Source organism: Rattus norvegicus, chromosome 1 (assembly GCF_036323735.1).
Source record: "Rattus norvegicus strain BN/NHsdMcwi chromosome 1, GRCr8, whole genome shotgun sequence".
Lineage (NCBI taxonomy): Eukaryota > Metazoa > Chordata > Mammalia > Rodentia > Muridae > Rattus > Rattus norvegicus.
This window is the reverse complement of record NC_086019.1, coordinates 164,561,455-164,588,476: the sequence shown is the minus strand read 5'-3', so window position 1 is coordinate 164,588,476 and position 27,022 is coordinate 164,561,455. Positions and strand designations below refer to the sequence as shown.

Genomic DNA, 27,022 nt, shown 5'->3' with positions numbered 1-27,022 from the left:
TATTTTGTGTGTGTGTACACGTGAAGGCATGAACTTTTACCTACTGAGCCATCTCACTAGCTTTCGTAGTTTTCAATATATCATTTTTCTAAAGAGTAAATCTATTTAAAACGATTTTATTTGTGTGCATGTATGTGTACATAAACACTCATATCACTGCACACGTGTGAGGGTCAGAGAACAACTTAGTGGAGTCAAGTCTCTCCTTTCTGTTGAATGTGGAATCTAGGTATCAAACTCAGGCCAAAGGTTTGAGTGGCAAGGGCCTTTAACCCACTGAACCAGCCAGCCAGCCCCACACACTGTTTTGTTGTTGACATTCTAATGTATTAAATATAAAATTTGTCATTTTAACCACTTGTTATCATTTTAATGCTTAATGTCACTCCATAGGCTTATGTGTTCGACAGCTGATCCCCATCTGTTAGCACTGTTCTGGGATCTTGTGGAATCCAGGAGACGTAGGGCCACCAGGGGGACTAAAACTTGGCTCTGGGGCTGGAGAGATGGCTCAGTGGTTAAGAGCACTGACTGCCCTTCTGGAGGTCCTGAGTTCAAATCCCAGCAACCACATGGTGGCTCACAACCATCTGTAATGGGATCCGATGCCCTCTTCTGGTGTGTCTGAAGACAGCTACAGTGTACTCATATAAATAAATAAATCTTTATATATATATATGTATGTATATATAAAACTTGGCTCTGCTTCATGTCCCATGTTGTTTTCCTGTCTGCTGCCACAATGTGACCAAGAGCAAGCTCTGCCCTCACAGATCATGTCACAGTGCCATACCTCCTCGGACATAATGGGATATACTCCTTGAAACTGTGAACCAAATAAATGAAAATTATTTCTCCCTGAGGTATTTTGTTACAGTGATCAGGAGAATAGCTAGCATATTATTTGGGCATTACTTTCCCAGTGTTGTACAACTGTCCTCTATGTCTCTAAAACCTACCATCTCAAATAGAAACTTTGTAACCACTGGTTACTGCCAACCCTCTAGTCCTCACAGGTAATCTAATCTTCTTGTAAATAGTTATTTCTAGAATTCATTTCTAAAGAAATAATCAGAGTCTGGGCTGGAGAGAAGGCTTAGTGGTTACAAGGACTGGCTGCTCTACCAGCAGACCTGGGTTCAATTCCCAGCACCCACATGGCAGCTCACAACAATTTATAACTTCAGTGCCCAGGGATATGACATCCTCTTCTGGTCTCTGTGGGCACCAGGCACAAACATGATGTGTAGACATACATGTACGCAAAACAAATATTTATTCAGACCAAATCCTGTGATGCCACACAGAGTTGGGGTAGGTCTTCCCACCTCAAATAGTTCAGACTAAAAACACCCTCGCAGAGGTTTGTCTCCTAGATAGATTCTATTTCCTATCAAGACAGCAATATTAACTATCAGAGGACCGTAGAGGATATGTCTGGGGAATAATGAAGAGGCCAGTGTGCCTGGGGTGAACAAACAGGGCACAGTAGCAGCAAGGGGAATCAGAAAGAGAAGGTGCTCTTCAGTTCATGTAGAGCCTTACAGGCTCCTGTGAGGACTTGCGGTTTCAGTCTGAGTGGGGCAAGCAGCACACACAGAGTTTTGAGCAGAAGAACGTCATAATCTTATTAATGTTTGAGGCAGGGTCACTCTGATGGTTGTATTGAAAAGAAGAAAGGCAGCAGGGTAGGGAGGCAGAGTCCAGCTGAGAGCATATGGCGAATGCCTGGCAATTATGAACATGGGGCTCAGAGTAGTAAGCAAGTGGTCTGAGAAAAGTTCTCACATATTTTACAACACTATTTCCAGTAAGACCACCAAGCTCCACTTACATTAGCAGTCTAAGTGCCTACCTGCAGTTCTTAGAGGTTTGCTGGTATTCTCACGGTGGAAAGCTGGCTTTAAAAGTCAAAGATTAACTCCCTAAATCCCTAAAAGCTTCTTTGGGATCTGTAAATATTGAAGCTTAAATAATGTATCTTTGTTAATATGCTGTTACAGAAATCCTTTGAATTCCAAAAATTCTGTCACTTTACCCTGATCTGTTTCAGAACTGAAGTAGCCAGCTTGTCACTTAATTAGCAATCTGGAGATGTGCTACTTCTCAAGAAGAAGGTCAAGGGATGTATCTGGGAAGCTCAGCTTCCTTTGAGAGATAGTGTGCCACAGACAACCATGTTCCTCCTTTGTCATTTCGGATGACTTGCTTTAGAGGAAAATTACAGGTTCATGCTTTAATGTTTTTTTATTTTATTTTTATATATTTACTTATTTTGTGACAGGATCTCACTATGTAGCTCTGGGTGTCCTACTTACTATGTAGACCAGGCTGGCATAGAATTTATAGAGATCAACCTGACTCAGCCTCCTCCTGAGTGCTGGGATGAAAGACATGTACCACCACGTCCAGCTAAATCCTTCAATGTTGCTAATTAGAATTATTATTTAATTTATTTCTTTTGAAGCAGGGTGCCCCAGGCTAGCTAAGAACTCATTGTAGCTCAGGCGGACCTGAACTTCATGATGTTCATGCCTCAGCCTTCTGAAGGCAACATAAGCAGAAGTGACAAGAAGTAAAATACTATATTCTTTTTTAAATGTGTACCTTCTCCTACAGTGTGTGTGTGTGTGTATGTGTGTTTGTGTGTGTGCGCACGCATGCATATGCGTGTGCATCCATGCATATGCAAGTATGTGTGTAGGTTCCAACAGAGGTCAGAAGAGAGTGTCAAGATCTCTTAGAATTGGAATTACAAGCAGTTGTGAGCCACCTGATAAATGCATTTGTGCCTGTAGGTAAGGTCAGAAGATAACCTGAGGAGTCAGCTCTCTCTCATTCCACCATGTGGGCCACAGGAATAAAACCCAGGTCTTCAAGTTTGGCTGCAAGTGTCTTCAACAATATACCATCTCACTGGCTCCGGGGCAGGAAGTCTCAATTATAGAATCAGGTAAGAGAAGTAAAAGGTGTCCAAATAGTAAAAGATGACCCAAATGAGCACTGTTTGCAGGAGATGTGACAATAAATAGGAAAAAAAAAAACTAGCAGAGATAAAGAAATGAGTTAAGTAAAAATTTCAGAATATAAAAATCAACATATAAGAATTAGTACATTTATACACTAATAACAAATTTGTTGGGATTGAAATTTAAAAAGTAATCTCATTAACAAAAAAGCTATAAAAATAAAGAATAAGACACTGAAGAATCATGCAGTAGTGTGGTAGCTCTTGGTCCAGCTAGCTGGAGAATAGCAGCAGCAACAAGAAAGGCCATGCCTCACAAGTGACCACACACACACACACACACACACACACACACACACACACAGTGGCTCTTGTGCTCTAACACTCTTACACACACACACACACACACACACACACACACACTTTTTGCTACTATTGTATCCTCAATGCAAAGACTTGCTTTAAAAAAAGAAAAAGAAAAAAAAAGCCTGAATCTCAATCATGTTCTGGCTGGGTATCTCTTTACTGATTTAATCTCCATCCCAACTCTAAAAATGTATTATTAGCTGCATTTCTGAGACAAATTTTACACAGCTGATGAGACAAAACTGAGGCCTCAGTGAAACAAAGCCCATCCTAACCCTCCTCTCTACTCTTATTGTCCTGGTAGTTTTGTGTCAACATGACACAACCTAGAGTCATCTGAGAGGAGGGAACCTCAACTGGGAAAATGTCTCCATAAGAGCCAGTTGTAGGGCATTTTCTTAATCAGTGATTGATAGGAGAGGACCCAGCCCATTGTGGGTGACCCCATCCCTGGGCTGGTGGTCCTGGGTTCTATAATAAAGCATGCTGAGCAAGCATATAGAGCCAGCCTGTAACCAGCACCCTCCATGGTCTCTGCATCAGCTCCTGCCTCCAGGTTCCTGCCCTGTGTGAGTCCCTGTCCTGACTTCCTTTGAGGTAAACAATAGGAAAGTGTAAGCCAGACAAACCCTTTGCTTTGCTTTGATCGTTGTGTTTCATCACAGCAACAGTAACTCTAAGACAGTTCCTATAGCAAAAGTGTAAACCTCTAGACTTGACTGCTGCTCACTTGCCAACATTTTTTATACATTTCATCTTCGGAACTAGAAGAATGACTTTGGAGAGTAAATCCTGGGGTAGCGGTGTGTGAGCCAGGGTCTCTTTATGTGACCCTGGCTGTCAGGGGCTCTCTATGTAGACCAGGGTGGTCTCTGCCTCCCAAACACTGAAAGGAGCACATCATCACACCTGGCCTGTGGGCCAACTTGTTCAAAGATGCTTCTGGGACTTGGGAGTGGTGGTGGTGGTCGTGGCTTTGCTTTGTTTTGTTTTAAAGGCTATTTTGTTTCCTATTTGCAGTCTTGAACACAGGTCATACTCCGATTATTGAAATCTGATTATTGAAATATATGATGTAAGCACTAAATTGCAGAGTTGGATAAAGTCTTTGAGAAGAGTCCAATTTGCCATCAGCGCAGGAATGTAACAGAGCCTCCCTCTGCTGGCGCCCCGCCTGCTCCCATCCCTCTCTTTCTTTCTGAGGCAGTTTCTCTCTAGTCTTGACATCCTGGAATTCCATGTGTAGACCAGGCTAACCTCAAACTAACAGAAATCCACCTGCCTCTGACTCCTGAGTGCTACTGGAATCCTTTCAAATGGGATGCTAAGACCCTCTCCAGCAGTCAGGCCTGTCGGAGAGTTCTGGAGGTTGAAATTCTTTACTTGAAGAATCCTACCCTAAAAATCCCCTCCCTCACTGAGTCCAATTCTACCCTCACAGCATGTCTGTTCCCTTTGCTCTCAAATAGCCTCCCAGATGTGAGGGTATCAGTTATTCTTCTGTAGTGCATTCTAGTACAAATCTGTAACACCCAGTTCTCTCAACCTTGCCTCCTTCTGGGTACTCACCTCTGATTAGGTTTCAAATCCCCTTTCCTTAACAATTAAAGTTTTCTTCCTGCCCCATTCCCTCTTCTGCTGGTGTATTTCCTTGTGATTTGAAAAAAAAAAAGTTAATTGAACTGATATGTCAAGACTCTGATGATAATGGTTGATGAAGACAATGTGATTTGCTCTGCATTTCCTCATCATCGTTAGGGGTAATGTCCACTATCCATGACTAGATTTAGACTCACCTAGGACATACATCTGAGTACGTCTAGGAGGATATGTTCAGACAGGTTTACGTGAAGAGGGAGGTCCAACCCAAGTGTTGGGTGAATAAAAGCAAGAAAGCCACGTGATGACCAGCATCCATCTCGCTTTGCTTCCTGACTGAATACGTGTGACCAGCTACCTCACGCTCCTGCTGCCCAAATTGGCCCCACCATGATGGTCTGTACTCTAGAACTGATAGCCTAAAAATAAGCCCTTCCTTCCTAAATTGCTTTTGTTGGGTATTTTCAAGTAAACAAATGCAATCACAGTTGTCACCACCAGTACCACCATAGGTAGCATCTAGCAAATGCTTACTCTGTATCAACCAGGGTACTAGGCACTTCCTTTCTAGAGAATCTAATGGGGAAATATTATGGTCCATCTAAAATAATCGATAAGCAAAACATATTATCAAATTGATGAGAAAATGAAAAACAGGTTTGAGAGAATTGGTTAACAGTTTAAGCTATTGGGGGAAATAGTGAAAAAAATCGTTCAGCTTGAAAGTGAATGGGAGGGTGTTGCCACGTACAAGGAATAAGAGTTGTTTCACCTGCATATGTCTGTGTATAATGTGCATGCTAGGTGCCTGAGGAAGCCAGAAGAAGGATTAGATTCTTTGGAACTCCAATTATTACTATTACTATTATTATTAAAATAATAATATTACTACAGATGATTATTATAGATATGAACTGCCATGTGAGTGCTAGGAGTTGAAATTGGGTCCTCTAGAAAAAGCAGCCCATCTTTTTCTTTCTTTATTTTTTTTAAAAGATTTATTTATATATGTGAGCACACTGTTGTGTCTTCAGACACACCAGAAGAGGGCATCCGATACCATTACAGATGGTTGTGAGCCTGTAGTGTTGGCTTTTGCCCCATTCACCAGACCTGAATCATATAGGTAGCCAGTATATGGGATTCAAGGCTCACCCACCCAGCATTACTTAGAGCAGCAGTCCTCAACCTTTGGGGATTGAACAACCCTTACACAGAAGTCAGATATCAGATATCCTGCATATTTACATTTATAACAGAAGCAAAGTTACAGTTAGCAAGTAGCAACAAAATAATTTATGATTGGGGTCAACACAAAACTGGTAACTATATTATGGTTAATGGTTTTAGGAAGGTTAAGAACTACCTCTGTGACTCCTGAGGCTGCAGAGCGGAGGAGACCACCAACACTGCCCACCCCTGCCCACATCCCTGGCCCAAGAGGCAACTGTATAAGGCCTCTGGGTTCCCGTAGGGGAGGGCCCGGGAGCGGCAGGACCCCTGCGCCTGAGACACTGCCGGAACCTGAAGGAAACAGACCGGATAAACAGTTCTCTGCACCCAAATCCCGAGGGAGGGAGAGCTGAACCTTCAGAGAGGCGGACACGCCTGGGAAACCAGAAGAGACTGCACTCTGTGCACATCCAGGCGCCAGAGGAAAACACCAAACGCCATCTGGAACCCTGGTGCACGGAGGCTCCCGGAAGGAGCGGCACAGATTTTCCCGGTTGCTGCCACAGCAGAGAGGACTTAGGCAGTACCCCACGAGCAAACTTGAGCCTTGGAACCACAGGTAGGACCAATTTTTCCCCTGCAAGAAACCTGCCTGGTGAACTCAAGACACAGGCCCACAGGAACAGCTGAAGACCTGTAGAGAGGAAAAACTACACGCCCGAAAGCAGAACACTCTGTCCCCATAACTGGCTGAAAGAAAACAGGAAAACAGGTCTACAGCACTCCTGACACACAGGTTATAGGACAGTCTAGCCACAGTCAGAAATAGCAGAACAAAGTAACACTAGAGATAATCTGATGGCGAGAGGCAAGCACAGGAACCCAAGCAACAGAAACCAAGACTACATGGCATCATCGGAGCCCAATTCTCCCACCAAAGCAAACATGGAATATCCAAACACACCAGAAAAGCAAGACCTAGTTTCAAAATCATATTTGATCATGATGCTGGAGGACTTCAAGAAAGACATAAAGAACTCCCTTAGAGAACAAGTAGAAGCCTACAGAGAGGAATCGCAAAAATCCCTGAAAGAATTCCAGGAAAACACAATCAAACAGTTGAAGGAATTAAAAATGGAAATAGAAGCAATCAAGAAAGAACACATGGAAACAACCCTGGACATAGAAAATCAAAAGAAAAGACAAGGAGCTGTAGATACAAGCTTCACCAACAGAATTCAAGAGATGGAAGAGAGAATCTCGGGAGCAGAAGATTCCATAGAAATCATTGACTCAACTGTCAAAGATAATGTAAAGCGGAAAAAGCTACTGGTCCAAAACATACAGGAAATCCAGGACTCAATGAGAAGATCAAACCTAAGGATAATAGGTATAGAAGAGAGTGAAGACTCCCAGCTCAAAGGACCAGTAAATATCTTCAACAAAATCATAGAAGAAAACTTCCCTAACCTAAAAAAAGAGATACCCATAGGCATACAAGAAGCCTACAGAACTCCAAATAGATTGGACCAGAAAAGAAACACCTCCCGTCACATAATTGTCAAAACACCAAACGCACAAAATAAAGAAAGAATATTAAAAGCAGTAAGGGAAAAAGGTCAAGTAACATATAAAGGGAGACCTATCAGAATCACACCAGACTTTTCGCCAGAAACTATGAAGGCCAGAAGATCCTGGACAGATGTCATACAGACCCTAAGAGAACACAAATGCCAGCCCAGGTTACTGTATCCTGCAAAACTCTCAATTAACATAGATGGAGAAACCAAGATATTCCATGACAAAACCAAATTTACACAATATCTTTCTACAAATCCAGCACTACAAAGGATAATAAAGGGTAAAGCCCAACATAAGGAGGCAAGCTATACCCTAGAAGCAAGAAACTAATCATCTTGGCAACAAAACAAAGAGAATGAAAGCACACAATCATAACCTCACTTCCAAATATGAATATAATGGGAAGCAATAATCACTATTCCTTAATATCTCTCAATATCAATGGCCTCAACTCCCCAATAAAAAGACATAGATTAACAAACTGGATACGCAACGAGGACCCTGCATTCTGCTGCCTACAGGAAACACACCTCAGAGACAAAGACAGACATTACCTCAGAGTGAAAGGCTGGAAAACAATTTTCCAAGCAAATGGTCAGAAGAAGAAAGCTGGAGTAGCCATTCTAATATCAAATAAAATCAATTTTCAACTAAAAGTCATCAAAAAAGATAAGGAAGGACACTTCATATTCATCAAAGGAAAAATCCACCAAGATGAAGTCTCAATCCTAAATATCTATGCCCCAAATACAAGGGCACCTACATATGTAAAAGAAACCTTACTAAAGCTCAAAACACACATTGCACCTCACACAATAATAGTGGGAGATTTCAACACCCCACTCTCATCAATGGACAGATCATGGAAACAGAAATTAAACAGAGATGTAGACAGACTAAGAGAAGTCATGAGCCAAATGGACTTAACGGATATTTATAGAACATTCTATCCTAAAGCAAAAGGATATACCTTCTTCTCAGCTCCTCATGGTACTTTCTCCAAAATTGACCATATAATTGGTCAAAAAACGGGCCTCAACAGGTACAGAAAGATAGAAATAATCCCATGCGTGCTATCGGACCACCACGGCCTAAAACTGGTCTTCAATAACAATAAGGGAAGAATGACCACACATACGTGGAAATTGAACAATGCTCTACTCAATGATAACCTGGTCAAGGAAGAAATAAAGAAAGAAATTAAAAACTTTTTAGAATTTAATGAAAATGAAGGTACAACATACCCAAACTTATGGGACACAATGAAAGCTGTGCTAAGAGGAAAACTCATAGCGCTGAGTGCCTGCAGAAAGAAACAGGAAAGAGCATATGTCAGCAGCTTGACAGCACACCTAAAAGCTCTAGAACAAAAAGAAGCAAATACACCCAGGAGGAGTAGAAGGCAGGAAATAATCAAACTCAGAGCTGAAATCAACCAAGTAGAAACAAAAAGGACCATAGAAAGAATCAACAGAACCAAAAGTTGGTTCTTTGAGAAAATCAACAAGATAGATAAACCCTTAGCCAGACTAACGAGAGGACACAGAGAGTGCGTCCAAATTAACAAAATCAGAAATGAAAAGGGAGACATAACTACAGATTCAGAGGAAATTCAAAAAATCATCAGATCTTACTATAAAAACCTATATTCAACAAAACTTGAAAATCTTCAGGAAATGGACAATTTCCTAGACAGATACCAGGTATCGAAGTTAAATCAGGAACAGATAAACCAGTTAAACAACCCCATAACTCCTAAGGAAATAGAAGCAGTCATTAAAGGTCTCCCAACCAAAAAGAGCCCAGGTCCAGACGGGTTTAGTGCAGAATTCTATCAAACCTTCATAGAAGACCTTATACCAATATTATCCAAACTATTCCACAAAATTGAAACAGATGGAGCCCTACCGAATTCCTTCTATGAAGCCACAATTACTCTTATACCTAAACCACACAAAGACCCAACAAAGAAAGAGAACTTCAGACCAATTTCCCTTATGAATATCGACGCAAAAATACTCAATAAAATTCTGGCAAACCGAATTCAAGAGCACATCAAAACAATCATCCACCATGATCAAGTAGGCTTCATCCTAGGCATGCAGGGATGGTTTAATATAAGGAAAACCATCAACGTGATCCATCATATAAACAAACTGAAAGAACAGAACCACATGATCATTTCATTAGATGCTGAGAAAGCATTTGACAAAATTCAACACCCCTTCATGATAAAAGTCCTGGAAAGAATAGGTATTCAAGGCCCATACCTAAACATAGTAAAAGCCATATACAGCAAACCAGTTGCTAACATTAAACTAAATGGAGAGAAACTTGAAGCAATCCCACTAAAATCAGGGACTAGACAAGGCTGCCCACTCTCTCCCTACTTATTCAATATAGTTCTTGAATTTCTAGCCAGAGCAATCAGACAACAAAAGGAGATCAAGGGGATACAGATCGGAAAAGAAGAGGTCAAAATATCACTATTTGCAGACGACATGATAGTATATTTAAGTGATCCCAAAAGTTCCACCAGAGAACTACTAAAGCTGATAAACAACTTCAGCAAAGTGGCTGGGTATAAAATTAACTCAAATAAATCAGTTGCCTTCCTCTATACAAAAGAGAAACAAGCCGAGAAAGAAATTAGGGAAACGACACCCTTCATAATAGACCCAAATAATATAAAGTACCTCGGTGTGACTTTAACCAAGCAAGTAAAAGATCTGTACAATAAGAACTTCAAGACACTGAGGAAAGAAATTGAAGAAGACCTCAGAAGATGGAAAGATCTCCCATGCTCATGGATTGGCAGGATTAATATAGTAAAAATGGCCATTTTACCAAAAGCAATCTACAGATTCAATGCAATCCCCATCAAAATACCAATCCAATTCTTCAAAGAGTTAGACAGAACAATTTGCAAATTCATCTGGAATAACAAAAAACCCAGGATAGCTAAAGCTATCCTCAACAATAAGAGGACTTCAGGGGGAATCACTATCCCTGAACTCAAGCAGTACTACAGAGCAATAGTGATAAAAACTGCATGGTATTGGTACAGAGACAGACAGATAGACCAATGGAATAGAATTGAAGACCCAGAAATGAACCCACACACCTATGGTCACTTGATTTTTGACAAAGGAGCCAAAACCATCCAATGGAAAAAAGATAGCATTTTCAGCAAATGGTGCTGGTTCAACTGGAGGGCAACATGTAGAAGAATGCAGATCGATCCATGCTTATCACCCTGTACAAAGCTTAAGTCCAAGTGGATCAAGGACCTCCACATCAAACCAGACACACTCAAACTAATAGAAGAAAAACTAGGGAAGCATCTGGAACACATGGGCACTGGAAAAAATTTCCTGAACAAAACACCAATGGCTTATGCTCTAAGATCAAGAATCGACAAATGGGATCTCATAAAACTGCAAAGCTTCTGTAAGGCAAAGGACACTGTGGTTAGGACAAAACGGCAACCAACAGATTGGGAAAAGATCTTTACCAATCCTATAACAGATAGAGGCCTTATATCCAAAATATACAAAGAACTCAAGAAGTTAGACCGCAGGGAAACAAATAACCCTATTAAAAAATGGGGTTCAGAGCTAAACAAAGAATTCACAGCTGAGGAATGCCGAATGGCTGAGAAACACCTAAAGAAATGTTCAACATCTTTAGTCATAAGGGAAATGCAAATCAAAACAACCCTGAGATTTCACCTCACACCAGTGAGAATGGCTAAGATCAAAAACTCAGGTGACAGCAGATGCTGGCGAGGATGTGGAGAAAGAGGAACACTCCTCCATTGTTGGTGGGATTGCAGACTGGTAAAACCATTCTGGAAATCAGTCTGGAGGTTCCTCAGAAAATTGGACATTGAACTGCCTGAGGATCCAGCCATACCTCTCTTGGGCATATACCCAAAAGATGCCTCAACATATAAAAGAGACACGTGCTCCACTATGTTCATCGCAGCCTTATTTATAATAGCCAGAAACTGGAAAGAACCCAGATGCCCTTCAACAGAGGAATGGATACAGAAAATGTGGTACATCTACACAATGGAATATTACTCAGCTATCAAAAACAACGAGTTTATGAAATTCGTAGGCAAATGGTTGGAACTGGAAAATATCATCCTGAGTGAGCTAACCCACTCACAGAAAGACATACATGGTATGCACTCATTGATAAGTGGCTATTAGCCCAAATGCTTGAATTACCCTAGATCCCTAGAACAAAGGAAACTCAAGACGGATGATCAAAATGTGAATGCTTCACTCCTTCTTTAAATGAGGAAAAAGAATACCCTTGGCAGGGAAGGGAGAGGCAAAGATTAAAACAGAGACTGAAGGAACACCCATTCAGAGCCTGCCCCACAGGTGGCCCATATATATACAGCCACCCAATTAGACAAGATGGATGAAGCAAAGAAGTGCAGACCGACAGGAGCCGGATGTAGATCGCTCCTGAGAGACACAGCCAGAATACAGCAAATACAGAGGCGAATGCCAGCAGCAAACCACTGAACTGAGAATAGGTCCCCCGTTGAAGGAATCAGAGAAAGAACTGGAAGAGCTTGAAGGTGCTCGAGACCCCAAAAGTACAACAATGTCAAGCAACCAGAGCTTCCAGGGACTAAGCCACTACCTAAAGACTATACATGGACTGACCCTGGACTCTGTCCCCATAGGTAGCAATGAATATCCTAGTAAGAGCACCAGTGGAAGGGGAAGACCTGGGTCCTGCTAAGACTGAACCCCCAGTGAACTAGACTATGCGGGGAGGGTGGCAATGGGGGGAGGTTTGGGAGGGGAACACCCATAAGGAAGGGGAGGGGGGAGGGTGATGTTTGTCTGGAAACCGGGAAAGGGAATAACACTTGAAATGTATATAAGAAATACTCAAGTTAATAAAAAAAAAAAAAAAAAAAAGAACTACCTCTGTGGAGGAACTGTCAAGGGTGTTTGTTAACTGTGATTGTTCAGTGCAAAGCTTCTGCCCTGAGGAAATAGGAAAGACAGAGATACCCAGTGCTGAGCTATACTACAACAGTGTTACATCTTCAGGGAAAGCAAGTTTAGCCACTTCCCGATCACTCATTCCCGGTCTCAGATGAGAAGGCTGGTAAAATCAGAGGCAGGCTTAGAGGTTATGTTTTGATATAGAGACAATACTATCATTCCCATTAAAATATTCAGAGGAGAATAGTCTCTTAGATAATCAAAACCTAATTATTCTAGGTAAGAAGTATAGAAGGCCAATGTGTACTGTTTCTCAGAGGGAAAATTCCTTATACAGTCCATAAATAGCTCTAGAGTTCTTATCCATTGGAATGAAGAAATTTTAATAGAAAGCAGATGGCCTATTATTCTACCTCCAAGCCAGGGCATCCTTTCTTTCCTTTTTCCACTATATACTAGAGCACTGTATACTAGAGCGCTGTGTACCAGAGCGCTGTGTACCAGAGCGCTGTGTACCAGAGCACTGTGTACTACAGCACAGTGTACCAGAGCACTACACAGTATACTAGAGCACTGTGTACCAGAGCACTGTGTACTACAGCACAGTGTACTACAGCACAGTGTACCAGAGCACTGTGTACCAGAGCACTGTGTACCAGAGCACTGTGTACTAGAGCACTGTGTACTACAGCACAGTGTACCAGAGCACTGTGTACCAGAGCACTGTGTACTACAGCACAGTGTACCAGAGCACTGTGTACCAGAGCACTGTGTACTAGAGCACTATGCACTACAGCACAGTGTACCAGAGCACAGTGTACCAGAGCACTGTGTACTAGAGCACTGTGTACTAGAGCACTGTGTATCAGAGCACTATATAGTAGAAGTACCCAACAAAGAAAGGCCGTTGGTGAATGGACTCTGACCTCTGTGCATTTATTTTCTAAACAGATAAAAGAACAATGTCAATTTTACAAATTGATGGTTTAATCTATGACTTTCTTTTCACTCCATGGTGACTATTTTACTTCATTATTCTGTTTAAAGAGATGTAATATTGTTTATATTGTTCATATTTATTAAAACATAGCTCTCCCCACAAAATAAGTTAGACTTCCCCTTTCCTACACATCTTACTTCTCCAATTTCAGAAATAAACCAAGCATACCTATAATCTCAGCTATCAAGAGTCTGCAGTAGGGGCTGGGGATTTAGCTCAGTGGTAGAGCGCTTACCTAGGAAGCGCAAGGCCCTGGGTTCGGTCCCCAGCTCCGAAAAAAAAAAAAAAGAACCAAAAAAAAAAAAAAAAAAAAAAAAAGAGTCTGCAGTAGATGGAGCACAAGTTTAAGTCCAGCCTAGGTTACATACCGAGAGTCAAGCCTCCTGAGCTACAGAGCAAGCCCTGTCTCAGAAGACAAAACAAAACAGATAAAATCCTTAACCTGTTGGTGTATGCCTCCCCCAGCACCCAAAAGGCAGAAGTAGGAGAGCTGGGAGTTAGAGGACACCCTGAACTACACCACGAGACCTCTCAACAAATTAAAAATCGCTACAAATCAAAACCTTAAAACCATTTTTAAGATAGAGGAAGGGACTGGAGAGATGGCTCAGCGGTTAAGAACACTGACTGCTCTTCCAGAGGTCCTGAGTTCAATTCCCAGCAACCACATGGTAGCTCACAACCATCTGTAATGGGATCCGATACCCTCTTCGGGTGTGTTACAATATATTTCATCACAAGCTAGTCTTTCCTTTAAATCTCAGGAACACATGTCCTGTATAACAGGCTAGAAAACTGGAAGAATATTTAAAATTCTAAATGCCGTACTCAAATACACATGAACATTTGCAGAGTGGTAGGTGCTTTTGGTTTGTTTGAGTCAGGGTCTCTCTTTCATCCTGGGTGCCCTGGGGCTCACATGTAGACCAGACTGGCCCGGAATTCACAGAGATCTTCCTGCCTATGTAGTGGGTACTTTAATCTATTTTGGGTTCTTTTTTTGCCTGTTTGTTTGTTTCTGTTAAAAATTCCCTGTTACAATGCCCATGGATTTTAAGGCTATAGGGAAAAAAATCAATTGTGGGCTGGAGAGATGGCTCAGGAGTTAAGAGCACTTACTGCTCTTGCAGAGGACCTAAACTCAATCCCCAGTACACGGCTGCCTAGAACTCCGGATTCAAAGTGTCTCACACTCTTTCCCAGCTCTACACACACATATGGCAGATAATCACACAGACACCATAAATAAAGACAATAAAAATAAACCTTTTAAAAAAAAAAGTCAATTGTGTGACTTAACTTTTTCCATCATCCTCACACGGTTCCATGTGTTTTAGCCTAGAACCAACCAGGCCAAAAGCAAGTTTTGTGATTGTTTTAAAAAAGCTTGTGTGTGTGTGTGTGTGTGTGTGTGTGTGTGTGTGTGTGTGTGTGTATACTGTTATATGTGTTTTTACACTCTTTCATGAATTTAAACTAAATGCAGGGCCTTGTTCAAGACACCGGCTGACTTGCTTTTGTATGATGCAAATGATACTGTGCGCCCTGGAGGATAGAATTAAAGGTGCGTTGAAGTACAATTAATTCACGGCTTCATCTTAACAGCTGAGTAATTAATCAATCTCATCTTCTGAATTTTACTGCTTGGTTTATTATGACTTAATCAGTTGAAACTGCAAAAGGAAATTCAAGAGTGTTGCACAAAGGCAGTATGCTGTGTAGAAAACACCTCGCTCTGAATAGCTCAAGGATTCCAGGCAAGTTACTTAACTACTCTTCGATCCAGCGATAGGGTCTAATCCCACCTTGGTCACTTGAAAGTGAGAATTCAGCACAGTTACCCTCATGCTCTGAGCTTCAGCTACTTGACATCTGCTGTTTACTTTTGTTTTTGTGGCTAGACTCCAGGGCTTTGTTCTAGCACTGAGTCATGCCCCAATCCATACATGCCTCTTTTTTATGAAACAGGTTACTTTGCAGCGTTAACATAGTAATCCTAAGAATAAAAATCGACTGATGTTACTTATCACACATTGAGTATTTATACTAAACCCTCTATGGAACTATCATTTATTCATCGTCATGCCATCATGAGAGAGGTTCTACCATTATTTTTATTGCACAGGTGAGGAAGACAGCAAGAAAAGCTAACTTACAGCTTGGACTACACAGGAAGTTTAAGGCTAGCTTGAGCTATGGAGCACGATCCTGTCTTTAGGACAGAGACAGAGTGAGATGGAAGCTAACTTACTTGCCTAGGCATTGTGGCTGCTTCTATGGACTGGCTAAGTCATCACTCTCAGCTAATGCTGCCTTGTTTGTCCATCCGCTGAGACTAAAATACTCCTTTCTCAGCTTTTCTGAAGCTCAGGAAAGCCATGTAGCTTAGTTCTGACCAATGACAAAAACAATTCTCCTGGGGAATTCTGGCAAGGTTCTTGCTTTACTAATGAAAGGAAGGGGACATCACCGATCTCCCTCTATACTCTTTAAATATTTTTTACTATTACTCTTTGTAAGTGTATGGGTGTTTTGCTTGCATGTATGTTAAGTGAGACCCATGACAAAAAATAAGATAAAGAGCAACAGAAGGGCTGGAGAGATGGCTCAGCAGTTAAGAGCACCGACTGCTCTTCCAGAGGTCCTGAGTTCAATTCCCAGCAACCACATGGTGGCTCACAACCATCTGTAATGTGATCCGATGCCTTCTTCCAGTGTGTCTGAAGACAGCTACAGTGTAGTCATACATGAAATAAATAAATCTTTAAAAAAAAAAAAAAGAGCAACAGAAGAAGACTGTTGGTTTCCACATGCACATGCACACACACGCACGCACACACACACACACACCTCTGTCTCTGTCTCTCTCTCTCTCTCACACACACACTTTAAGTTAGGTGTGATGGCTCACAACACCTTATCTATAATATAATGTATAATGTAAAATAGGTAATTCCAGCACTAAAGAGGCAGAAGCAGGAGGATTTTAATGTTAAGGCTAACTTGGGCCATACAACCTGGTCAGGGGGATCCCCAGAGTTTTCAGATCAGCCAACCTAGCCAATTTGTGAACTACAGATTCAGTGACACCCTATCTCAAAAAAATAAGTGGAGAGTAATTGAAGAACGAACGAACACACACACACACACACACACACACACACACACACACACACACAAAACTGTGTTTTCCATAATTTATCTATGCTCACTATAAGCTGATCAGAAATAATGAATACAAGGATAGAGAAAAGAAGACTATGTGGGTGGAGTAAAGACTGGAGACAGGGATGCAAACATAAACTAGACGATTCTGAGATCCCTTTCCTGGTGGCCTTGGAGCTGTGGCACTAATTCTTAACCCTAGAGTAGCTGCCAAAATGGGCTATAGACAGTTTCATGTGTCTAACTAGTGTTAACATATCATCTTTCACATGTTTTCCTAACCTTGCTTGGAGCCTCAGCCTGTGCAAGCATCTGACCTCGAGTACTAGAGCAGATAGAAGCACTAACATCAATCAGAGCTTTAGAGAAGGACCTCAGGACAAAATGTCTACTGCAAAATCCAAGGCCGATTTCCAGACACTCATGGATCCCTGAAAAGGCTTCAGTTTTTGTAGTTTTATCACTCAGTCATTTATTCACTTAATCAACCTGAATTCATTGAGAGCTCAGTAGTTAACAACATGGAATCCCCATTTAAGTACTTGCTGGTTCTGTGACAGGGTTATGGTTCTCCCTTTTTCCTATGATTACACTTAAAACTTGGATCACAGAGCACAAGCACCAGGGAAGTCAGGGTAGGAGCTGATGCAGCAGCCGTGGTGGAGTACTGCTTACGGCTAGCTCAGCCTGCTTTCCTACGCTATTCACTGCCTATGGTGAGCTGGGCCCTCCCACATCAATTGTCAATCAAGAAAACTTACCACAGGCTTGCCCACAGGCCAGTCTGCCGGACTTTTTCTCAGTAGAGGTTTCCTCTTTTAAAAGTATTCTAGGGGTTGGGGATTTAGCTCAGTGGTAGAGCGCTTGCCTAGCAAGCGCAAGGCCCTGCGTTCGGTCCCCAGTTCCGAAAAAAAAGAAAAAGAAAAAAAAAGTATTCTAGTTTGTGTCAACCTGACATAAAATAGCCAGCATGTAGACATATGCCCATAAGGACTTTGTCCACGCTATGTGGTAATTATGTATCCTAACTGCAAACTTTCGCCACCAAGAGAACAGCCAAAAGGATTTCTACTGCCTAGAGCAGATTCCAGGGCATCTAAAGAGACAGATAAATAGACAAATAAATATGATTATGCTAATGTAAATGAACTAAAACAGGCAAATTCACAGAAACAAAAAGTAGCCCAGAGTTACCAGAGGCTGGGTATAGGGAAGGATTTCCTAAGAGACACAGAATGTATTTAGGATGGTTTAAAAATAAAAAACAACAACAACCTTCTGGAAATAGTAAAGGTGGTCACACAACATGGTGAATGTGCTTAATGCCACTGAACCATACACTTGAAAATAGCTAAGATGGACTCAGAGACAGCTTAGTCAATAAAGTACTTGAGTTTGGTCACAAACTGACTTTAAAAAGAAAAGCTGGGTTTGATGGGATAAGCTTGTAATACCAGTGCTGGGAAAGTAGAGGCAGGCAGATTCTTAGGGGTTGGTGGCCAGCCAGAGTGGCCTACTTGGCAAGTTCCTAGAAGGTGAGAGACTCTCTCAAAACACAAGGTTGACAGCTCCTGAAACATGAAACCTAAGGATGGCCTCTAGCCTCTGCATATACACATGTAAGCATGAAGACTCTCTGACTTTGTCTCTCAAAATGAGTAAAATGGGAAATTTTGCACTGTGTATGCTTTCCCATGATGATTTTTTTTAAAGTATACTTATGCTAGGCATGGTAGTACATGCCTAAAATTTTAGCATTTAGGCCACATAGCAAAACTGATTCTCAAAGGAAAAAAGGTTTCTGTGGGCTCTCTGCAAACACCAGGGTTGATAGAGTAACAATCCCCAGGAGGCAAAGACAACCAGTTAACATAACTTAGTAGCCAGTGTTGGATCAAACTTCTACAGCAGCAGTTCTCATCCTACAGATAGAGACCCCAAAGAGGTCGCATATCAGATATCCTGTATATCAGACATTACCATTCATGACGGTAGCAAAATTATGGTTATGAAGTACCAAAAAATAATTTTATAGTTGGGGTTTACCGCAACATGAAGAACTGTAATAAAGGGTTATAGCACTAGAAGAGTCAAGAGTCACTGCTCTGGAGTCTGACACTGGCAGTTTATTTTAGCCATGTTTAAGTACAGTGTAAGCTTTGGAAAGAAGTTTCCTGGTAACAATGATCACAATAAAGCTTAAAGCATCAAAACTCTTTTGCAAAGTAGGTGCCACCTCATCCCTAAGAATGGGTTCTGTAGCTTAAGGGCCTGGGGGAGGGTCTGGTGTTATCACAGAAGTCACCAAGCTACAAAGTATATGTGACGTCTCCCTAAGGATGGGTTCTATTGACTGAGAAGATGAAACTCCTAGAGAGAAAGAGTCTGGGAACTGTGGTTTGACTGGGCCCCATCGATAGCACAGATCACCAGGTTATTAACAACATCCACTCCCAGCTGTCTGGGCAGAAAGCAGGTATCCATTTCTTTCACTGAAGAGACAACCCTGCATGTTTAATAGTCTGGTTTCCCTAGTGTTTATCTTTATATTTTGCTTAAAGTGACTCTTACAAGCTGCAAGAACCTGGGAATGTTGCTTAGTTGAAACTAAATAACATGAGTAAGTAACTAAATAAATACATGAAAAATGGTAACAGCACTTACCTGAAAAATTGCAAATGGAGACAATGTTTATAAAATGCCTGGACACCTTCGTGATAGTTACTAATAGTAGTCATGACTGTAATAACTAATTGTAGAATGACTAACATAAACTAATGATGATGACATCCAAATGTTACTGCTTTTTATTGTGCTTATTTATTTTAAAAAGATTTCCTTTTTTATGTGTATGAATATTTTGCCTGCCTGTATGTATGTGTTTTGCCTGGTGTCCGGTGCCTCAAGGGTCTGAAAAAGCTGCAGGATCCCCTGAGAAAAGTTATATGGTTATGAGTTGCCGCATGGGTGCTGGAATACGAACCCAGGTCCTCTGTAAACACAGGAAGTGTACTTACTGCTGAGACAACTCTCCAACCCTACTGCATTCTAGTGTGTGTGTGTGTGTGTGTGTGTGTGTGTGTGTGTGTGTGTGTGTGTGTGTGTGTGTGTAAATATACATGTTGGCTCATATGTGCCATAGAGAATGTTCTGAGACATGCATGAATGCATGAGAAGTAGGAAAGGGACTATGGGGGCATGGAAGGACACAAACAAGAGAGAGTACAAAGAAGACTAAAAGGCCAACCGTGGTGGTATATTCCTTTAATCCTAGGTCTCAAGAGCCAAAGCCAGGCAGATGGGCCAATTAAGCCTATACAAAGTTAGATACCTTGGGCTGGAGAGATGGCTCAGCGGTTAAGAGCACCCGACTGCTCTTTCAGAGGTCATGAGTTCAATTCCCAGCAACCACATGGTGGCTCACAACCATCTGTAAAGAGATCTGATGCCCTCTTCTGGTGTATCTGAAGACAGCTACAGTGTACTTATATATAATAAATAAATAAATCTTAAAAAAAAAAAAAAAAAAACAAAGTTAGATACCAGCCAGAGCTATACGGAGAGACCCTGTCTTAATTTAAAAAATAAAATAAATAATAATAAAGTAATAAAAAGAAATTGAAGACTCTGGTCACCAGAAGAGTTACAGAGGGCTATCAACTCCTTAAGGCCAATGGTCTCAGAATCTAGGCTGAGAGATACGAGATTAGCAGCTGCCAAGGACTAAAAGTCCTGATATCAGGGCTGGAACACCCACAGAGCTAAAATCCACATGAAGACTATAACACTAGAGGGTGCTAGCTGCTTCCTCCTGAATCCTGCTCCTGGTTGCAATTGAGGTGAGGAGCATTCCCTTGCCTGCTCAGGATTTCTATATCTCAGAAACACACACACACACACACACACACACACACACACACACACACACACACTACCCCTCTGCATGCATGCATGCAGGAGAGAGAAAAGTCTACCAAGGTCAGTATTTTCTGGTTTGAAAGATAGGTTAGGGTGTTACAAATCATAGACTGCTAGAATAAAGGAGTTTTTAAGGGGAAATAAGGTAATACACTCAGTTTTAAACTAAGTCTGAGCAATGTATGAGACAATCATGGAGCTGTTTGAAAGACTAAACTAATCTGAAGCTCAATGAAGTGTCTACCACACTATAAACCAGTCTGTAGATAACAACTGTGCCTTCAGGCAACACCAACTTTGAATAGGTGAACAGAGAAAACCCAGAAAGGGAACTACAACTCAGAAACAGCAGAAGTAGAAGAAAAACAAATAAAAACAAACAAATTCTGAGTAGATTAAAGAAAAGCAAGGGAAGCATGCTTAAAGGAGGGGGAGGAAGAGGCTGGTGAGCTGGCTCAATCGGTAAAGACACTTGCCACCATGCCCGAAGACTAGTCACCAAGCCTGAGTTCAAGCCTGGGAAGGAGGAAACCAGTTCCTGCAAGTTATCCTCTGACACACACATGTATACTCTGATGTGTGTCCCACCATAACAAATACTCATTAAAAAGGGATGTTTTTAAAAAAGGGGGAAGGACGGGGGGAAGAGGACAGGGAGGAGAAGGCTAGGGAAATAGCTGGCAGAGTGCTTGTCCTGGGTTTGACCCTCAGTAATGCATAAATCAGGACATGTGCCTGTAATCCCAGGACTAGGGAAGTAGAGGCAAGCGGATCAGGATGAAGTTCAAAGTCAACCCTTGAAGCCTCAGCTACAGGAAGTATCCTACCTCCTCTTCCCCCAGGAAAAGAGGAAGAAAAAAGGGGAGTAAGGGGGAACTAAGGGTATCAATTGACACAGAAGCATCAAATTAAGACGACGTTTAAAAATAGTCATTAGGCTTAACATAAGTAGAGTACCCATAACTACAGTAAAAACAGTTCATTCCATGAGGCTCTTCCTCAATGAAGTTGAGAAAGTTAAGTGAAGGGGGTCTTTCTGAACAGAGGACACAAGCTTCATCATCACAGGAGTGTTAGCAACTTCGGGGACTTGAATTTGTTTTCCTATTTCATCTGAGATGCTAATCACTGTGGTACCCAAGAAATCCACATATTCCATAGCAGTAAAAGCATTTACTTTGTAATGCTTTTAGGTCCTGCTATACAGTATGACCTTGAAGCTGATCCCCAGTTGTTCTCTTGGAAAATAAGAGCTCCGTTCTAAAGCTGTTTTAAAATTAAATGAGAAAACCTTGGGGGAAGTTCTATGTAAATGACAGAGCACCAAACAGGGGAAATGCCTACAAGTGCATGCTTTGCAAGTTTAAGTACCTGACTTTGGAACCCACATAAAAATCCAAGTATGACTATATGTTGTTATCCCAGCTCTGGGGAGGTGGAGACAGGAGGACTGACTCCTGGGATTTGCTGACCAGCCAGTCTGGATGAAAATCAGAGAGCTTGTCTCAAAAAATAAGGTAGTGAGCAGTTAAGGATGACCAATGCTGACACATACATCACACACATATGAAGTACAGCGGTCAGATAGTCTTAAAAGCTCTACCAGGTAGTCAGACAGACACAGACACAGACAGACAGAAAGACAGGCAGAGAATTGAGCAGGGATCTGGTCACCAAAAAGACTACTTTTGAGTCATATTGACATATCAGATCATTTACTGTATCTGGAGGCTGACAGCTTTATTAATCATGAAGGTCTTCTAGCTCATAAACGGATACATCTTTTTTGCTTGTTTGAGACAGAATCACTATGTAGTCCTGGCTGACCTGTTAGTGAAAAAAAGGGAAGAGGAAGAGAGGAACTGGGAGTTAAGAGTGTCAGATTGTGGATTTTGTTTTGCTGGCCTTGAACCCCAATCCCGGTGCCTCTACCTCCAGAACATAGAGATTATAGGTTTGTGCTACCACACTCAACGGACGTATTTGTAACATTTGGACATACTGTTTGCTACGGTCTGACACCAGAAATTCACAGGGCACTGTAACTGGTTCCAGGAAGCATAAGAGGGGGAAGTACCAGGACAGAATATGGGGAAGGAAGATGAAACCTTAGTGATTACCTTGTGGAAGAGAGACAGTGAATAAATAGCCCAGAGCAGGATGCCCTAGGTATCAGGCCAGCTCCAACGCAGATCATTTCTACAGACCACTGACTTCCCCATCTTTTCATTCATATAGTGGTAAGGTAAAGGCTTCACACATTCTTTTTTTTTAATATTTTATTTATTTATTATATATGAGTACATTGTAGCTGTCTTCAGACACACCAGAAGAGGGCATCAGATCTCATTACAGATGGTTGTGAGCCACCATGTGGTTGCTGGGATTTGAACTCAGGACCTTAGGAAGAGCAGTTGGTGCTCTTAACCACTGAGCCATCTCTCCAGCCCAGCTTCACACATTCTTAAATCTTGCAATTATTTCCTAAATGGGTTTGGGACCCACATAGCAAGTGGATATTGGCCGAGCTACATTTACTATTCTTTGCCCCCTTGTGAAGAAAAATTCTATCTTAGAGTTTTTATTGCTGTAAAAGGACAACATTTAATAAGGACTGAGGTTCAGTTCATTATTATCGTGGCGGGAAACACGGTAGCATCGAGGCAGGCATGGCTCTGGAGGAGCTGAGAATCCTGTATCTTGTTCTGAATGCAAACAGGAGACTACTGTCTTCCACGCAGCTAGGAGGAGGGTCTCAAAGCCCACCCCAACAGTGACACATTTCTCCAACAAGGCCACATCTACTCCAACGAGGCCATAACTCCTAACAGTGCCACTCTCTGGGCCAAGCATATTCAAACCACCACAACTTCCAAACCTTTGTGTTTTTCTTGTAGAATATATATTGAAGCACAAAAGTGTAATAGCTTATCAGATGTCATTACAGAATGGATTTGGTTTGGCTTTTCTCTTGCAGCACTGGAGACCAAAAGCAAAGCCACGCGCATGCCAGGAAAGCCTTCTACCTATTGGGCTAAACTTCCGGTTTGCACAGTTTTAAATCTCCCATCTCTGCATTCCAATCTCTTTTCTCCAAAAGGCATATTCATTGCTGTGCTTTACAATAACTATTTAGCTAGGGACTGTACTAGAGGCTTTTATAGACCCATGAACCAACCACTGGTTTACGCCATTACCTCATCTTATAGTTGAGAAAACTATAATTCAGAAAGGTTAAAATAACTCTATCAATGTGCTACCGCCTATCAGTAGTAGAGCCTAGATTCTGGAAGTTTCAAATATCAAAACAGAGTTGTTATATCAAACTCCAACAAAATGGAGCCCAGAGGCAACAAGGAAGGAGTCTGGATGAACCTATGTCTGTAGTAGGGTATATCATGAGAAATTCCTGCATATATGCCTGTCACAGAATTTACTGCAAAAAGTACTTCTAGAGTGCACTATTTCAAATAAGCCAGTTGAACAGGAACTTAATCTAGCAACACCTCTCTCATCAATAAGCCATATCATCCTCTGTTAACAGGTCCCTAGAACCAGTGGTCTTTGTTTCAAGATCGTTTATGTGAAGCTTTTCTTTTTCTTAAAAAATTTCTCCTCTGCCACAACCTCCCTAAATGTGCCTATGATCCACTACAGCATATGTAACCTGAATAGAAAGCCATAAACATACTAGCCTGAATAAAAATTCTTTGGCATCTAGAAAGATGGCTCAGTGGGTAAAGGGTTTGCTGTGCAGTATAACTGCCTGGGTCTGGCTCCCTGTTACCCATGTGTGGTGGGCTGAGTGAGAATGTTCCCACAGGCTCGTGTATGTGACAGTTGATAGAACTGTTTGGAAAGGATTAGGAGGTATAGTTTTATTGGAGGATTGGACTTCCTAGAAGGTGGGAACTTACTGTCACTGGGGGTAAGCCTTGGGGTTTCAAAAGCCCAAGCCATTCCGAGTTAGTTCTCTTTGCCTCATGATTGTATCTTAAGATGTGAACTCCCAGCCTCTGTTCCAGCACCATGCCTGCCTGCCACCATGCTCCTTACCGTAATAGTGTTGAACTCTAACCTTCTGAAATTGTGAGCCCCAAATGCAACAATTTTTTAATAAGTTGCCTTGGTCACAGTGTTTTATCACAGCAATAGGAAAGTAACTAAGATACCACATAAAGGCTGGCACAGACTGGGTCTCTGTAATCCTAGCACTCTTAGACTAAGATGGGACACAGACAGGAGAACCCTGGAGCTTACAAGTAAGCAATCTGTCATACACAGTGCAGTAGCAAGCAACAGAGAGAACCTGCTTCAAAGAAAGTGGAAGGCAAGGGCTGGCGACACCTGACATTGTCCTCTGACCTCCATACATATACTGTGGCCTGTAAGCACTGGTGAGCACAAAAATAAATAAATTAAAAATTAGGTCTGAAGAGATGTTAATAGAGCAGTCAAGAGTGTTGCTATTCTTACAGAATACTGGAGTTTTATTCCTAGTAGCCATGTTAAGTGGCTCATAACTACTTTTAACTCCAGCTCCAGAGGATCCAGTATCCTCTGATCTTACTTCAGCACCTGCACACATATAGCATACACACAAAGAAACACATAAATATACAGATAAACAAAAATAAATCCTTTGAAAGAGTAAAAGCCAGTCCTTTGCTTGGCGCTTCCTCTCTCTATTCTCATCTCATGTTGACACTCTAGATCCCTTTTCTGCTCAGAACACACACCAGACCTCTGGGTGACACTCAGATGCTTATACCGTCAGAATATTTTAGGAGAAGAAGAAAAGGGGCCCAGGAGATGGCTCAGTGCTTAAGAGCACTTACTGCTCGTGCAGAAGACCAGGGTTCAGTTCCCAGCACCCACATGACAGCTTACAGCCACTGTAACCCAAGTTCTAGGGTTTCTAATGCCAGAAGAGAGACTCCGAGGGCAGTAGCACACACGCAGCACACAACACACATGGAGGCAAAACATTCATGCTCATAAAATATAAAAATACACCTGTCTTAAAGGAAAGGGAAGTATATATACATCTTAACTACATTCCAAAATTGTACCAACACACCTTTTCCCAAAGCTTCTGGGAAAAGAAGTCCTATCACAACCACTGCTAAAGTGAACCTAGGAGAAAGGTGTTCAGGTTTGCTGCACTATCTGTTGTAGGCAGCTCGGGCTGCCAAAGTAAAAAATGCTGTAAGTTAGGGAGCTTCAAAGCGTACATTTACTTCTCAGATCTGGAGGCTAACAGCCCAGGTCAGGATGCCACAGTGAGCTCTGGAGAGGGTTCCTTCTGGCTTGCACGGCTATCTTCTTGCTGTGCCCCACAGAGCAGACCGAACTCTGGAATCTATTCTCACATGAACACTAACTCCCCTGTGAAGGCCCCACCCCTATGACCTAATTTAACCTCCAAAGCCTCCATCTCCTATCACTAGCATCCTATTGGAAGTTAGGCCTTCGACATACGCATTTTTGGAGGAACACAAATATTTAACCCACAACACAATCTACAGGTAAACAACTCAAAGTATATGGCATACTGTATTCTCCAGTCACTTTCTTAAGAGGGTCAACTATATAGCAAGAACAAAGTCTCCAAGAATTTCTCTGAAAATGCTGTGCTCAGTGTTAAGCACACAGCAGAGGCCTTTTCAGAAAGACAGAGAGAAAAAGGGAAAATGTTGTCAATTGACTAGAAGACAACTGTTCACCAGAACACAGCATATCCTAGAGTTGTACAGTATTTCCAATCTTAAACTTCATTTCCCTTTTAACTCTCCACCTCTGAAATAGGTAACACCACAAGGGCTTGACTTCCTCTAATTTTGAGCTTGCTTGTGTTGTGACAGGGTGTTCTCTGTAGCCCTGGCTGTCCTGGAGCTCACCATGTAGATCAGGCTGTACTCACAGAGATCCACCTGCTCTGACTTCTTCCACTTTTGCACCCATGAACCTCCAACCCTCATCACTTGAACTACAGGTCACTAACCATCTCTAGAGTCTCAGAGAAAAGGTCTCTTACTGGGAAAAGAAAAAAGACAACCTCTCCTTTAGCATATTGTGTTGACTGGGTCTTTATTAGCGTTATCTGAGAAGCGCTGATTTTGTGCAATGTGTATTCAGATGCTGATTTCTATGCCCAGACATCTGGTTGTAGTCCAGACAATGGCATGTTCATGCATCTCTGGTCTCAATGTTATGTAAAAATTATTTTCCATAACCTCTGTTTGGTTTGGTTTATACAGTGCTGATTCAGCCACT

At 41.8% G+C, this 27,022-nt stretch overlaps 1 protein-coding gene across 7 annotated transcripts in view; it reads right to left on the bottom strand.

Annotated features, from left to right (window-relative positions):
- Positions 1-27,022, bottom strand: part of Fam168a (family with sequence similarity 168, member A) — a 146,096-nt gene that overhangs the window by 27,066 nt on the left and 92,008 nt on the right. The window lies entirely within an intron of this gene.